The 14,493-nt window shown below is 52.4% G+C and overlaps 1 long non-coding RNA gene across 1 annotated transcript; it reads left to right on the forward strand.

Annotated features, from left to right (window-relative positions):
* The first annotated feature begins 6,965 nt into the window (after nucleotides 1-6,965).
* On the forward strand, nucleotides 6,966-12,807 carry LOC116566257. The gene is made up of 3 exons (XR_004275819.1): nucleotides 6,966-7,307; nucleotides 7,858-8,047; nucleotides 12,746-12,807. It is a non-coding gene; the product is annotated as an uncharacterized LOC116566257 (long non-coding RNA).
* Nucleotides 12,808-14,493: the final 1,686 nt, after the last annotated feature.

Consider the following 14,493-nt stretch of genomic DNA (forward strand, 5'->3'; position numbering starts at 1 on the left):
GGAGGGGAGGGGAGGGAAGAAGGGAAGGGAAGGGAAGAAGGGAAGGAAGGGGAGGGGAGGGGAGGGGAGGGGAGGGAGGGAAGGAACGGAAGGGAGGGAAGGGAAGGGAAGAAGGGAAGGGAAGGGAAGAAGGGAAGGGAAGAAAGGAAGGGAAGGGAAGAAGGGAAGGGAAGGGAAGAAGGGAAGGGAAGGGAAGGAAGGGAAGGAAGGGAAGGGAAGAAGGGAAGGGAAGGAAGGGAAGGGAAGGAAGGGAAGGGAAGGAAGGGAAGGGAAGGGAAGGAGGGAGGGAGGGAGGGAGAGGGAGGGAAAGGAGGGAGGGAGGTGAGTGGTCTGGAGTTAGAAGGTTCAATTGAATTGTTTGAGGTGACAAGGTAGAAGAAGCTGACTCTACCAGGCTATGGACCCAAGTCCTCTGTCCTCTGCCTTCCCACTTATCACAGTGGCTGAACTGTCCATGTTCCTATCCCAGCCCCCAGTCCCCACCCACCACACCGGATCCCAGTCTGCTTGAGGACCCGGATGAGCCCAGTCTTCTCAAGGACCCGGATCCCGGAGCCGCTCCCTCCCTCTTCTTCCTCTTCTGCCTCCTCACCGGTTTCCCCTTTTCCTGGATTACTCCCACGCTCAGCTAGCAAACAGGCCGCGTTTCCCCCTCATCTGGAGATACCTTTCTTTAGGGTAGGTGTCTTTATTGTGTTTTGTGTTTTTTTTTTGTTTGTTGGGTTTTTTTTTTTTTTTTTTTTGGAGAGTTTGAGATTTTTTTTTTTTTAACCAGGAACACATGCACTTTACTGAACGCCACTGTAGAAAAGTGTGTGAGGGGCCGGGCGCGGTGGCTCAAGCCTGTAATCCCAGCACTTTGGGAGGCCGAGGCGGGTGGATCACAAGGTCAAGAAATCAAGACCATCCTGGTCAACATGGTGAAACCCCGTCTCTACTAAAACTACAAAAAATCAGCTGGGCCTGGTGGCGCGTGCCTGTAATCCCAGCTACTCAGGAGGCTGAGGCAGGAGAATTGCCTGAACCCAGGAGGCGGAGGTTGCGGTGAGCCGAGATCGCGCCATTGCACTCCAGCCTGGGTAACAAGAGCAAAACTCCGTCTTAAAAAAAAAAAAAAAAAAAAAAGAAAAGTGTGTGAGGATAAAGGGCGGATACAGGACTCGGCTGGGGGCAGGGCGAGGAATGGAAGGGGGAGTACGCGGGAGACAGGTCACAGGCAGAGACAGGTCACGGGCAGGCCCGCCGGCCGGGATGATTCCTCTTGATCTACTGATAGGCTTGCAGAATCAGTACTGGGATGATGATCAGCAGAATGGTCATGATGATGCCTGAAATCAGGGCCCAGACGTTCAGGCACTTGGTGCTGGCGACCCTGGTCAGGTCGCCAACCGTATTCCTGTCCCTAGACTTCATGGGGTAGGCGACCGCTTTGAAGCCCAGGCAGCAGGAGTTCATGAAGAGGGTGTTGAACAGGGACCAGACGACATGGTCCGGCACAGAGATCTCGCCACGGATGTGGATCACGGTGGATATCGGGGGAGCAGCGTTGTGGGGTGCCCCCAGCGCAGCCACCTCTTGCTCCTCCTTCAGCATCTCATAGTTGGGGGGACGGTCGGTGTTATTGGGAGTGAAGAAGGTTTGGCAGTGTGGTTCAGGGTGTCCAGGGAAGACCAGCTGTGGTTGGTCAGGTTGCTGGGATGGTTCCCCGAGTTTGAGATTTTTCTCTTTCTATTTATTTTGGAGATAGGGTCTTACTCTGTTGCCCAAGCTGAAAGGCAATGGTATGATCATAGTTCACAACCTCAAACTCCTGGGCTCAAGCAGTCTTCCCACCTCAGCGTCCTAAGCTGCTCGGACCGCAGGTGCACACCACCACACCCAGATAGTTTTAAAAATCTTTCGTAGAGACAGGGTCCTGCTATGTTGCCCAGACTGTTCTCAAACTACTGGCCTCAAGCGATCCTCCCACCTAAGCCTCCCAAAGGGCAGGGGTTAGAGGCATGAGCCACTGTGCCAGGCCACAAAATTTTTCTTTTCTTTTCTTTTGAGATGGAGTCTCCCTCTGTCACCCAGGCTGGAGTACAGTGGTTCGACTTCAGCTCACTGCAACCTCCGCCTCTCAGGTTGAAGCGATTCTCCTGCCTCCGCCTCCCAAGAAGCTGGGATTACAGGTGTGTGCCCCCACGCCTGGCTAATTTTTGTATTTTTAATAGAGATGGGGGTTTCACCATGTTGGCCAGGCTGGTCTCAAACTCCCGACCTCAGGTGATCCCTCTGCCTTGGCCTCCCAAAGTGCTGGGATTACAGGAGTGAGCCACCTCGCCCCGCAGATTTTTAAAAATATAATAATATCAAGTTAAGGGACTGATCTCCCTGTTTGCTTTTCTTTTTGAGTTGGAGTCTTTCACTGTCGTCCAGGCTGGAGTGCAATGCGAGATCTTGGCTCACTGCAACCTCCACCTCCCAGGTTTACACAATTCTCCTGCCTCTGCCTCCCAAGTAGCTGGAATTACAGGTTCCCACCACCACACCCAGCTAATTTTCAGTAGAAATGGGGTTTCACTCTGTTGGCCAGCCTGGTCTTGAACTCCTGACCTCGTGATCCACCTGCCTCGGCCTCCCAAAGTGCTGGGATTACAGGCGTGAGCTACCACACCCAGCCTCCTCTTTGCCTTTCATTCCTTTCCTGCCCTTCCTTAGCAATTCAGTCCAAAAGGCACTGGGGGAGCTGCAAGCCATGGAGCGCCCACCTACCCCCCAGGTGGCCAGGTGTGGCATCAGACCCCCCCCCACAACACCCCCCCCACCAGGTGAGGGTGGAAGTCACACAGGAGGGCGACCTGCTGGGTGGTATCAGGGGCATGAGTGCAGAGGAGGGAGTCCTGGCTGGGGGCGGGGGGGTCAGCGTGGAGTGAGAAAGCCCATTTGTGGGGTGTGGGAGCCCATGTGGGGTGAGGGGGCCACCTGGGACCTGGCACTGGTGACCAAGGCCCCTACCCCGCTTTACTCTTCCCCATGGCACTTACCACCAGCAAGGTGTTATAAATGTACTTGTTTGTTTCTGTATCATGAGCCCCACCCACCCGCTAGAATGTCCTTCAAGGCAGAGACCTGGTCACTGCTGTATCCTCAGGCTGTACTGGTGGCATTTGGTAAAGTGCAGAATGAATGGATGAAACCTGTAGCCCGTCCCCCTTGACCGTCTTAACCAGCCAGCGAGACTTGGCAACAGCTGCCTGGGGCGGCAGGTGAGAGAGAGAGAGAGAAGTGAACCCTGTCTGGGGTTTCTGCTTTGACCTCAGAGGAGACAGGGGGACAGCTTTCACCAAGCAGAAAGGAAGAGTGAGCCAGGGGCAGATGGGGTGGGCAGGAGCCGGGTTGGGGCAGATTCCATTTGCGGGAGCCTGCCAGTGGCTGGTTGGGGACGCCCCTGAGGCTGCTGGAGAGGGGGCCCAGGCCACAGGATCGCAGAGCTGTGCAGGGAGGAGGGCAGAATCAGCGCAAGGCTGCAGCAGGCGTCTCTAGAACAACCTGCCCCTTGCCATGCAGGAATTAAGAAAGGGGGCGGGGCGTGGTGGCCCACGCCTGTAATCCCAGCACTTTGGGAAGCCGAGGCAGGTGGATCACTAAAAATACAAAAATTAGCCGTGCGTGGTGGGGCACGCCTGTAATCCCAGCTACTCCTGAGGCTGCGGCACGAGAATCCCTTGAAACTGGGAGGCAGAGGTTGCAGTGAGCCGGGATCGGGCCATTACACTCCAGCCTGGGCAACAGAAACAAACAAAAAGGAATGGGAGGTTTAAGGGGGACACAAAACACAGTTTCAACAAAATGAGCTTTGCTGATTCAGTACCTGCCCCAAGATCCCAGCAGCGCCAGGGTTTACACTCATTTCCCCATCCCTGGAGGAAGCGGGCGGGAGGGAAAGTGAATTCTGCGTTCCCAGACCCGAAAGTACGGCGGACACCACGCAACGCGGCCCAGCGGGCTGCAGGGGGCGCCGCTGAGCCCGGGGCTGAGCATTGCGGGCGGCGGTGGCCTTGGCTCCCCATCGCCACCAGGTGGCGCCGCACGCTTCCCTGGCGCCCAAGTCCGAGGCCGCGAGGTCCCGGAGCAGATGCCCCGGGGAGAAGCGCGGCTGGGCGGCCTAAGGCTCCGGGCCCCCGGACTCCGCCGCGGCCTCCTTGCCCCCTGCAGGGGTGGCTGCAGCACAGAGGTGTGCACCTCCACAGCTGGCCCCGCACCCGCTGGAATGGAAGGAAAACCGTGCACGAGGCTGAGAGCACGAGCTTCCAACAGGCTCGGGTTCGAATCCCTGTGCAGCTGCCTGCACGAAGGCGCGCGGCCTCACCTCTCTCGGCCTCAGCCCTCTCGCTTCTGCAGTGGGAGCATGACACTGATCTCACAGGGCGGTTGTAAGGATGAAATTAGATGAAGGTGGTGGTGGTGACCATAACATGTGTACTGAGTTCTCATCCAGGTCAGGCATGGTTCTGGGCACTTTCCAGGTATAAACTCATTATTCTAGTTCCCTGTGATGTGGGGGTGGCTGGGGACCAGGGGCTGAGTCTCCTGCACAAAGGGAAGGCAGCCAGGCCTCCCTTATCGTGGTCACCCTCCCTGCTGGCCCCGGGTGCTGTTGATGCTGAGGGGTGACTGCTGCCCAAAGGCAGTAGAGAGAGGAGGGGGCCATCGATGCTGAAGGCTGGGGGCTTCTTGTTTCTTGTTTCTTTTCTTTTTTCCTTTTCTTTTCTTTTTGAGATGGAGCCTATCACTGTCACCCAGGCTGAAGTGCAGTGGCTCATTGCAACCTCTGCCTCCCAGGTTCAAGTGATTCTCCTGCCTCAGCCTCCCAAGTGCTGGGATTACAGGCATGAGCCACTGCACCGGGCAAGGCCTTTTGTTTCTAATTTCGCAGCCCTGCAGCCCACGGTGACAGGGAGCAGAGGCCTCGGGTGGCAGAGTCCCACTGTCAGTCTGAGAACAGCGGAGGAACCACGGAGGCAGAAGCACCGCCCGCTGCAGCCAGGGGATTGAGGCTGCAGAGAGCCGAGATCAGGCCACTGCACTCCAGCCTGGGCAACACAGCAAGACTCCGTCTCAAGACCAACCAACAAAAAAAACAAACAAACAAAAAAACACAAAGAAAAAAACACTGGGTGTGGTGGTTTGCGCCTGTAATCCCAGCACTTTGGGAGGCTGAGGCCGGTGGATCACCTGAGGTCACCAGTTTGAGACCAGCCTGGCCAACGTGGTGAAACCCCATCTCTACTAAAAAATACAAAAGTTGGCCGGGTGCGGTGGCTCAAGCCTGTAATCCCAGCACTTTGGGAGGCCGAGACGGGTGGATCACGAGGTCAAAAAATCAAGACCAAAACTGTCTCAAAACTGAAACCCCGTCTCTAAAAAAAATACAAAAGTTAGCTGGGTGTTGGTGGTGTGCGCCTATGATCCCAGCTACTTAGGAGGATGAGGCAGGAGAATCACTTGAACGCGGAAGGCGGTGGTTGCAGTGAGCCAAGATCTCGCCAGTGAGCCACAGAGCGGGACTCCATCTCCAAAAAAAAAAAAAAAACACCTTTTTCTGGGGGTTCACTCTGTGTCAGGACGGTTATAAGCTTTTTCCATATGTGAATTATCTAATTCCAACAACAATTCTAAAAGGTGAGCACTGGCCTCCGCGGTGGTCTAAGCAGCCCCAGAGCCTTCTGGGAAAGTGCCCCTGCGGTGGAGGGAGGATGGGCCAGTCGGGAGTGAGTGGAGGCCACAGCTCTGCTCTGAGGTCTCAGCCTCAGTGCCAGGCCGAGTGCCTTCCTTGCCTTCCTCACACGGAGGTGGCCCAGAGTTGGCGGCCCCAGTGAGCGTGGTTGGAGGTGTGTTGAGTTTGAGGGCTCCGTGGAATGTCGGGGGGATGCCCAGAGGCAGGTGGAGGAGGGGCCGGTGAGGAGAGATGAGCTGCGATCAAGGCCAGGGAGATGCGGGGCAGGAAGGGGGATCCCCGAGGACTAGGGTCTCCCAGGGTCCTCGGAAGGAAACCCTGGGCGGTGGGAGCTCCATGGAAGCGTCCCCAGAGCCCTGGTTTGCTGGCTGTAGTCTGTCCTGGGGTGGAGCAGGCACGTTGAGGGGGCTTCATGACCCAAGTGAGGGGTGGGCCTAGGTGGGAAGTATTTTCAGCTGGGTTCTCTCCCCACTGTCACCGCAGTGAGGCCACCTGAGGTCACCTCTTCCCCTGGGGGTCTTGGGCCACTGACGCCTCTAAGGACCGGGGCTGCTGTGAGTTGCAGTCCTGGGTGGAAATTGATTCTGAACTCTTTTGAAGCTCTCAGTCCTGGGGCCTCACGGCCACATCTTCCTGAGTCTGTGTTGGGGGTCGATGCCCTCCCTCTGTGACTGTCAGTGGGGTGCTTTCCCCCCAGGGAAGGCACCTTCTCTTCTCCAAGAAAGAGACCGGGGCATCTGTCCTCCCAGCTCACACATTCCAGGAATCCCTCTCCCCTTTCTTACCACCAGTGGAGAATGAGGATGTGCTGAGAAGCCAGAACCGGTGCCCCCTGCCCCCCACCCCACCCCCACCCACCGCGCTCAGAGGCCCAGAACAAAAACACACCATGAATGGAAATCAAAGCCTGAGAAAGACTCGAGGAGCCATGACCCCACCGTGGGAAAGGCTGTGTGACCTTGGCCAAGTCACTTCACTTCTCTGAGTCCACTTGCCTGTCTGTAAAATGGGGTGATGTTCTCAACCTTGGGGAGCTGCTGGGAGAAGGTTAGCTCAGATGTCAGATGCCGAATGCAGGTGTGATGTTGGGTCTAAAAACAAAGCCCCTCGAAGCAGAATCCTCGCCTGACTCCGCAAGCACCCTCCGGCCCCTGCCCCCACAGTCAGGCCCCACAGGGGCGGCCCCGACTGCGTTCCCGTAAGGCTGCAGTGGAGGGACGGCCACACTCATCTGGGGAGTGCTTCTGCAGCCTCACGCTCCACTTCCTGTTTTTCTCCCCAACGAATTTCGCGCCATTGCTCTTTCACAGGGCAAGGGGGGAGTGAGGGCGGCAGGGAGGCCTGCCTGGGAAGGAGGCCCGGGATCTGGGAGAGGAGTGTGCTTTGGACTCTGCAGTCTCCAGCTCAGAGTAGCTGAGGATGCTGGGGATGCTGGGGCTGGCCCACGGGGAGCAGAGGAGGCCTCAGCGCGGTCCTCACTCTGGAAACGGCATTTTCCCTAGGCTAGAGACTGGCTGTAGGAACGGACTGATCCAGGCTGGACCCACATCTCTCTGGTGATACCAGAGGCAGAGGGACCATCTGACAGGTAAGTCCAGCCTCCCTGCTCCCAGGAGGCCATCAGCCCTCGCAGCGTGGACTGCAGGGTCCTTCAGTGTCCGGAGGACACCCTGAGGATGTGAAGGGGCTGTTTCTGCACTGGCTAGGATGGGGATATTTGTCCTTTCTTTTCTTACTTTTTTTTTTTTTTTTTTTTTGAGACAAAGTCTCACTCTGTCGCCCGAGCTGGAGTGCAGTGGTACAATCTCAGCTCACTGCAACCTCCACCTCCTGGGTTCAAGCTATTCTCCTCCCTCAGCCTCCTGAGTAGCTGGGATTACAGGCACACACCGCCATGCCTGGCTACTTTTTGTATTTTTAGTAGAGACAGGGTTTCACCATGTTGGCCAGACTGGTCTCAAACTCCTGACCTCATGATCTGCCCGCCTCAGCCTCCCAAAGTGCAGGGATTACAGGTGTGAGCCACTGCGCCCAGCCCACATTTGTCCTTTCTCTTCCTTGGCTACAGCCCCCTGCCCCTGGGCAGAGCTTCACTTTGTCCATTCATGACCATATCACTCATGTATTCGTTCATTCAGCACTTCTACAGACTCACTGGTGACACCCTCTGGGAGGCAGACACAGGGCTGGCAGCCCAGGAGCCCGTCCAGAGCCACACAGAGTCCCTGCTCCCAGGAGCAGCCCAGCAAATAGGCGATCACGTGGAGTAGACAGAGTGCTCATACAGCCTGGAGTGTGATGAAGGGTCTCTCCGGGCAAGGGGGCCAGGTGGGTAACATCTGTGCTGGGCCTGAAATCTACCAAGTAGTTAGCAAAGGAAGTGTGTGTGTGTGTGTGTGTGTGCGCGCGCACATATGTGCAGAAGAGCGCAGAAGGAATTGTGGGGAAGCATGGGCATTCCAGGTAAAAGGAAGAGCATGTGCAAAGGCCCAGAGTTGGACAACAAGCCTGGGATGTTCTGGAGCTACAAGTCCCGGCTCCTAGCCCAGCAGGGAGGGCGGAAAGCGGGAAGTGATGGGAGGTTACCCTGGGAGGCTGGCTGGGTTGGCTCCACTCAGATGATTGGTCATCCATTTGTTCTCAAGCCATACCCTCACCCTGCACCCCAGGACAGCCTAAACTCAGAAACCAGCTCCTGTTCGCTCCAGCAGGAGAGGGGACTGACTTTACGGCAGAGGTGCAGGGTGCTCCTATCAGACCCAGCGCTACAGACAGCCCAGGGACACTTCCCAGTGCCGCTCACCTGTCCCCATCTGGCCGTCTGCACCACACCTGCCAAGCGGATACATCCTGGATCCCTTAACCCAAGGAGAACTATGTGTGGTCCCAGCCCACCTTCCTGGGAAGGACTTGATTAGCCTTGATCAAGGACTTGATCTAGGCCTCCCTTCCAGTCCATTCAGCCGGCTGGTGGTCAAGTGTGAACGCTAAGCACCTCCCCTCATGGCTACATGAGAAAGGCTTACCAAAAGGGGATCGGGCCGGCCGGGCACTGTGGCTCACACCTGTAATCGCAGCACTTTGGGGGGCCAAGGCAGGTGGATCACTTGAGGCCAGGATGTCAAGGCCAGCTTGGATGACATAGTGAAACCCTGTCTCTACTAATAATACAAATAATTAGCTGGGTGTGGTGGCAGATGCCTGTAATCCCAGCTACTCAGGAGGTTGAGGCAGGAAAATCGCTTGAAGCCAGTAGGCAGAGGTTGCAGTGAGCTCAGATCGCACCAGTGCACTCCAGCCTGGGTGACAGAGTGAGACTCCAACTCAGAAAAGAAAAAAAAGGCAGGGGCAGGTCAGCCTAATGGCCTAAAGGCTAGTGAATTCCGTTCTGGTCCTCCTGGCACACAGGCCCGTGCCCAACTCCTTTGGCTTTTCCCAGATATCCCCATTCCAGTTGTCCTTGCTTTGCCTGGACCCGCCACACCTCAAAGTCAACCTCAAATACCTCTGCCCTGTCAAACGAGGTGATCCAGGCCACGTCACCATGTCAAACACCATGTCAAATGGTGGCATCCAGCGTTCTATTCTCAGAGTTGTCCTCTCCATCTGATATCCATCCTTCCCACTTCCTTCCTTGTTTCCTTCCTTCCGTCCCTTTTCCTTCCTTCCTTTTTCTTTCTTTCTTTTTAAATTCTTATTTATTTATTTATTTTTGAGAAGGAGTTTCACTCTTGTTGCCCAGGTTGGAGTGCAATGGCATGATCTCGGCTCAACACAGTCTCCGCCTCCCGGGTTCAAGCAATTGTCCTGCCTCAGCCTCCCAAGTAGCTGGGATTACAGGCATGCGCCACCACACCCGGCTAATTTTGTATTTTTAGTAGAGACGGGGGTTTCTCCATGTTGGTCGGGCTGGTCTCGAATTCCCGACTCACCCACCTCGGCCTCCCAAAGTGCTGGGATTGCAGGAGTGAGCCACCGCAACTGGCCTTGCCTTCTTTCTTTTTTTTAAAGAGACAAGGTCTCAGCTGTGTTGCCAGGTTGGATGTAGTGGCTATTCACAGGTGCAAGGATAGTACACTACAGCCTCGAACTCCTGGGCTCAAGCGATCCTCCCACCTCAGCCTCCCACGCAGCTGGGACTGCAGCCATGTGCCATCATGCCCAGCTGCCCTCTGCTTCTGCTAAATCTCCTCTCTGGTGGCTCTCCAGGACCCCTTCAACAGAGGAACAGATCGATTTAACCTCTCCTACCATACTTGATCTATAGAGCGAAAATGTGGTTGCAATTTACAAAGCACAGGCTGTGGCATTCCAGACTGGTCCGGTAAATTGAACATTAGAAACAAGGTTATCACATGGGGTTTGCTCTGTGGTTACCTTCCTTGGCCCCTTTGTTGACAAATGTGGCTACTCCAGGTTCTCTGCCCATAGAGAAGGAATCTCTAGATCCTTTCTAGTCTAGAGTCCCTCAGGCCCACCCTTGAGAGTTTCTTGAGAAGGAGGCTTTTAGGAGGTAATGCAGTTGCCTTAGCGACCTGATTCTTGTTGGTGCTGGTACTTTGGCTTAGGAATTCCCCAGGGGGATGAGATATCACAAACCCCAATTTTCCAGGCTTGGTTTTCTGAGTTTCAGCTCTCCTAAAATGTTAGTTGGTTGCCTGTAACTTTCTTTTTCTTTTTCTTTTTTTTTAGAGAAAAAAAGAAAAAGAAAGAGAAAGAAAGAAAAAAAGAAAAAAAAAAAAAAGAATGAAAGAGAGGAAGAAAGAGGAAGAGAAAGAGGGAGAGAGAACAGGAATGTTGCTTTATTGCCCAGGCTAGAATGCAGTCTAAAAATGGGTATTGAAGGCCGGGCCTGGTGGCTCAAGCCTGTAATCCCAGCACTTTGGGAGGCCGAGGCGGGTGGATCACGAGGTCAAGAGATCGAGACCATCCTGGTCAACATGGTGAAACACTGTCTCTACTAAAACTACAAAAAATTAGCTGGGCATGGTGGCGCATGCCTGTAATCCCAGCTACTCAGGAGGCTGAGGCAGGAGAATTGCCTGAACCCGGGAGGCGGAGGTTGCGGTGAGCCGAGATCATGCCATTGCACTCCAGCCTGGGTAACAAGAGCGAAACTCCGTCCCAAAAAAAAAAAAAAAAATGGGTATTGAAAACCTCTTTTATGCCAATAATTGTGCTTAACAATGGAGACAGGAAGGAATAAGGGAGGAAAATAACGAACAAGCAGCCAACCAATATTTCATTTAAGCCTGTGAAATGCTTTGCAATTACTGAGGAGTGAGTCACTTTTAGAGTAGGTGTGATGTGCTACTGAGAAGAATGTATGTTTTGTGGATTTGGGGTGGAGAGTTCTGTAAATGTTTATTAAGTTTACTTGTTCCGGGTCTGAGTTCAAGTGCTGGATATCCTTGTTAATTTTCTGTCTCGTTGATCTGTCTAATATTGACAATGTGATGTTAAAGTCTCCCACTATTATTGTGTGGAAGTCTAAGTCTCCTTATAAGTCATTAAGAACTTGCCTTACGTATCTGGGTGCTCCTGTATTGGGTGCGTATATATTTAGGATCGTTAGCTCTTCTTGTTGCATTGATCCTTTTACCATTATGTAATGTCCTTCTTTGCCTCTTTTGATCTTTGTTGCTTTAAAGTCTATTTTATCAGAGATGAGAATTGCAACTCCTGCTTTTTATTTAGTTATTTATTTTTGCTCTCCATTTGGTTGGTAAATCTTCCTCCATCCCTTTGCTTTGAGTCTTTGTGTGTCCTTGCATGTGAGATGGGTCTTGGCTTTTTATCCAATTTGCCTGTCTGTGTCTTTTGATTGGGGGATTTAGTCTATTTAAATTTAGGATTAATAATAATATATGTGAGTTTAATACTGCCATTTGATGCTAGCTGGCTGTTTTGCCCATTAGTTGATGTAAATTCTTCATTATGTTGATGCTCTTTACTTTTTGGTATATTTTTGGAAAGGCTGATACTGGTTGTTCCTTTCTATGTGTAGTGGTTCTTTCAGAAGCTCTTGTAAAGCAGGCCTGGTGGTGATGAACTCTCTGAGTGCTTGCTTGTTCACAAAATATTTTATTTTTCCTTCGCTTGTGAAGCTTCGTTTGGCTGGATATGAAATTCTGGGTTGAAAGTTCTTTTCTTTAAGGATGTCGAATATTGGCCCCCACTCTCTTCTGGCTTGTAGGGTTTGTGCTGAGAGATCTGCTGTGAATCTGATAGGCTTCCCTTTATGGGTAACCTGACCTTTCTCTCTGGCGGCCCTCAGTATTTTCTCTTTCATTTCAACACTGGTGAATCTGGCGATTATGTGCCTTGGGGTCGGTCTTCTTGAGGAATATCTTTGTGGTGTTCTTTGTATTTCCTGGAGTTGAATATTGTCCTGCCTTGCTAGGTTGGGAAAGTTTTCCTGAATAATATCCTGAAGCGTATTTTCCAACTTGGATTGATTTTCTTCGTCACATTCAGGTACACCTATCAAGCGTAGATTAGGTCTTTTCACATAGTCCCATATTTCTTGGAGACTTTGCTCGTTCCTTTTTATCTTTTTTTCTCTAATCTTGTCTTCTCGTTTTATTTCATTAAGTTGGTCTTCGACCTCTGATATCCTTTCTTCTGCTTGATCAATTCGACTGTTAAAACTTGTGCATACTTCGCGAAGTTCTCGTGTTGTTTTTTAGCTCCATTAATTCACTTATATTCCTCTCTAAATTGTCTATTCTCGTTAGCATTTCGTCAAACCTTTTTTCAAAGTTCTTAGTTTCTTTGCATTGGGTTAGAACAAGTTCTTTTAACTCACAGAAGTTTCTTATTATCCGCTTTCTGAAGCCTGCTTCTGTTAATGGAACACACTCGTTTTCCATCAGGCCTTGTTCCCTTGTTGATGAGGAACTGTGATCCCCTGTAGAGGGAGAGGCCTTCTGGTTTGGGGTATTCTCAGCCTTTTTAGGCTGGTTTCTTCCCTTCATTATAAATGTATCCATCTGTCGTCTTTGTAATTACCAACTTTCTAATTAGGTCTCTGAGTGGACGTCCAACTTGTTGATTCCCAGCGCCGGAATCTGAGCAACCCACGGTGCCGGCTAAAACAGCAGCGTTAAGATTGATGGCGCTTTTCTGCCTGGGAATCTCCGGTCTGGCTTCCTTCTTGAGTCCGTCCTTCAATCCGCTGAATAGGCGACTCTGCCTTCCCGGAGCTCCAAACGTCGACCAAAAGGGGACCCAGTCCCGTTTACTCTGCACCAAGAACCGCTGTGCCAAGGTGCCGGCAAAACCGCCACGCCAGCCGCAAGAGTCGCACTGGCGACCCGTGGGGCTCCTCCACTGGGAATCTCCTGGTCTGTGAGCAACAAAAATTTGTCTGAAGGTGTGGTGTCCTCTCGTTCTCTGCGCTTTCACTGGGAGCTACAATCCCGAGTTGCTAGTGATCAGCCATCTTGGATCTCTCTCCCCAATTTTCCAGGTTTGGTTTCCTGAGTTTCAGCTCTCCTAAAATTTTAGTTGGTTGCCTGTAACTTTCATTTGGGATCATACCATTTACCAATAATCAATGTCATGAAATCTTAGGCAGTTGAATGTTCAGCCTTAGACTAGGCCATGTCCCCAAGGTTTGGGTTTTTTTTTTTTTTTGAGACAGAGTCTCACTCTGTCGCCAGGCTCCAGGCTGGAGTGCAGTGGCACAATCTCACTCGGCTCACTGCAACCTCCGCCTCCTGGATTCAAGCATTCTTGTGCCTCAGCCTCCCGAGTAGCTGGGACTACAGGCACGCGACCACCACACCCAGCTAATTTTTGTATTTTTAGTAGAGACGGGTTTCAACATGTTGGCCAGGCTGCTCTCTACTCCTTATCTCATGTGATCCACCAGCCTCGGCCTCCCAAAGTGCTGGGATTACAGACATGAGCCACTGCACCTGGCCCTAATTTTTTTTTTTTTGAGACAGAGTCTCATTTTGTCATCCAGGCTGGTGTGCAGTGGCATGATCTTGGCTCACTGCAACCTCTGCCACCCAGATTCAAGCGATTCTCCTGCCTTAGCCTCCCGAGTAAGTGGGATTAAAGGTGCCTGCCACCATGCCTGGCTGATTTTTGTAGTTTTTAGTAGAGACACGGTTTCACCATCTTGGCCAGGCTGGTCTTGAACTCCTGACCTCATGATCCACTTGCCTTAGCCTCCCAAAGTGCTGGAATTGCAGGTGTGAGCCACCACGCCTGGCCTGGCCCTAATTTTTGTATTTTTTATAGAGATGGGGCCTGACCATGTTGTCCAGGCTGGTCTCAAACTCCTGAGCTCAAATGATCTGCCCACCTCAGCCTCCCAAAGGGCTGGGATTATAGACATGAGCCACTGCATCCAGGCTCCATATTTCCTAAAGCTTCAGGCTTCGAGTCTTATGAGGTCACTGAAAATAGTTTAATTGATCTGTTAACATGTAAGGAGAACCACCAGTGTCCCATCCAAAAATAGGAAAACTTCATTGCCCCTCACTCTGCCTTGAGTCAGCTAGTTTTGTACTTTCTTTGACAAATTGGTTTTTTTTTTTTTTTTGAGACGGAGTTTCGCTCTTGTTACCCAGGCTGGAGTGCAATGGCACGATCTCGGCTCACTGCAACCTCCGCCTCCTGGGTTCAGGCAATTCTCCTGCCTCAGCCTCCTGAGTAGCTGGGACTACAGGCACGCGCCACCATGCCCAGCTAATTTTTTGTAGTTTTAGTAGAGACGGGGTTTCACCATGTTGACCAGGATGGTCTTGATCTCTTGACCT

Source organism: Sapajus apella, unplaced genomic scaffold, assembly GCF_009761245.1.
Source record: "Sapajus apella isolate SASKATOON/1434 unplaced genomic scaffold, GSC_monkey_1.0 scaffold43, whole genome shotgun sequence".
NCBI lineage: Eukaryota > Metazoa > Chordata > Mammalia > Primates > Cebidae > Sapajus > Sapajus apella.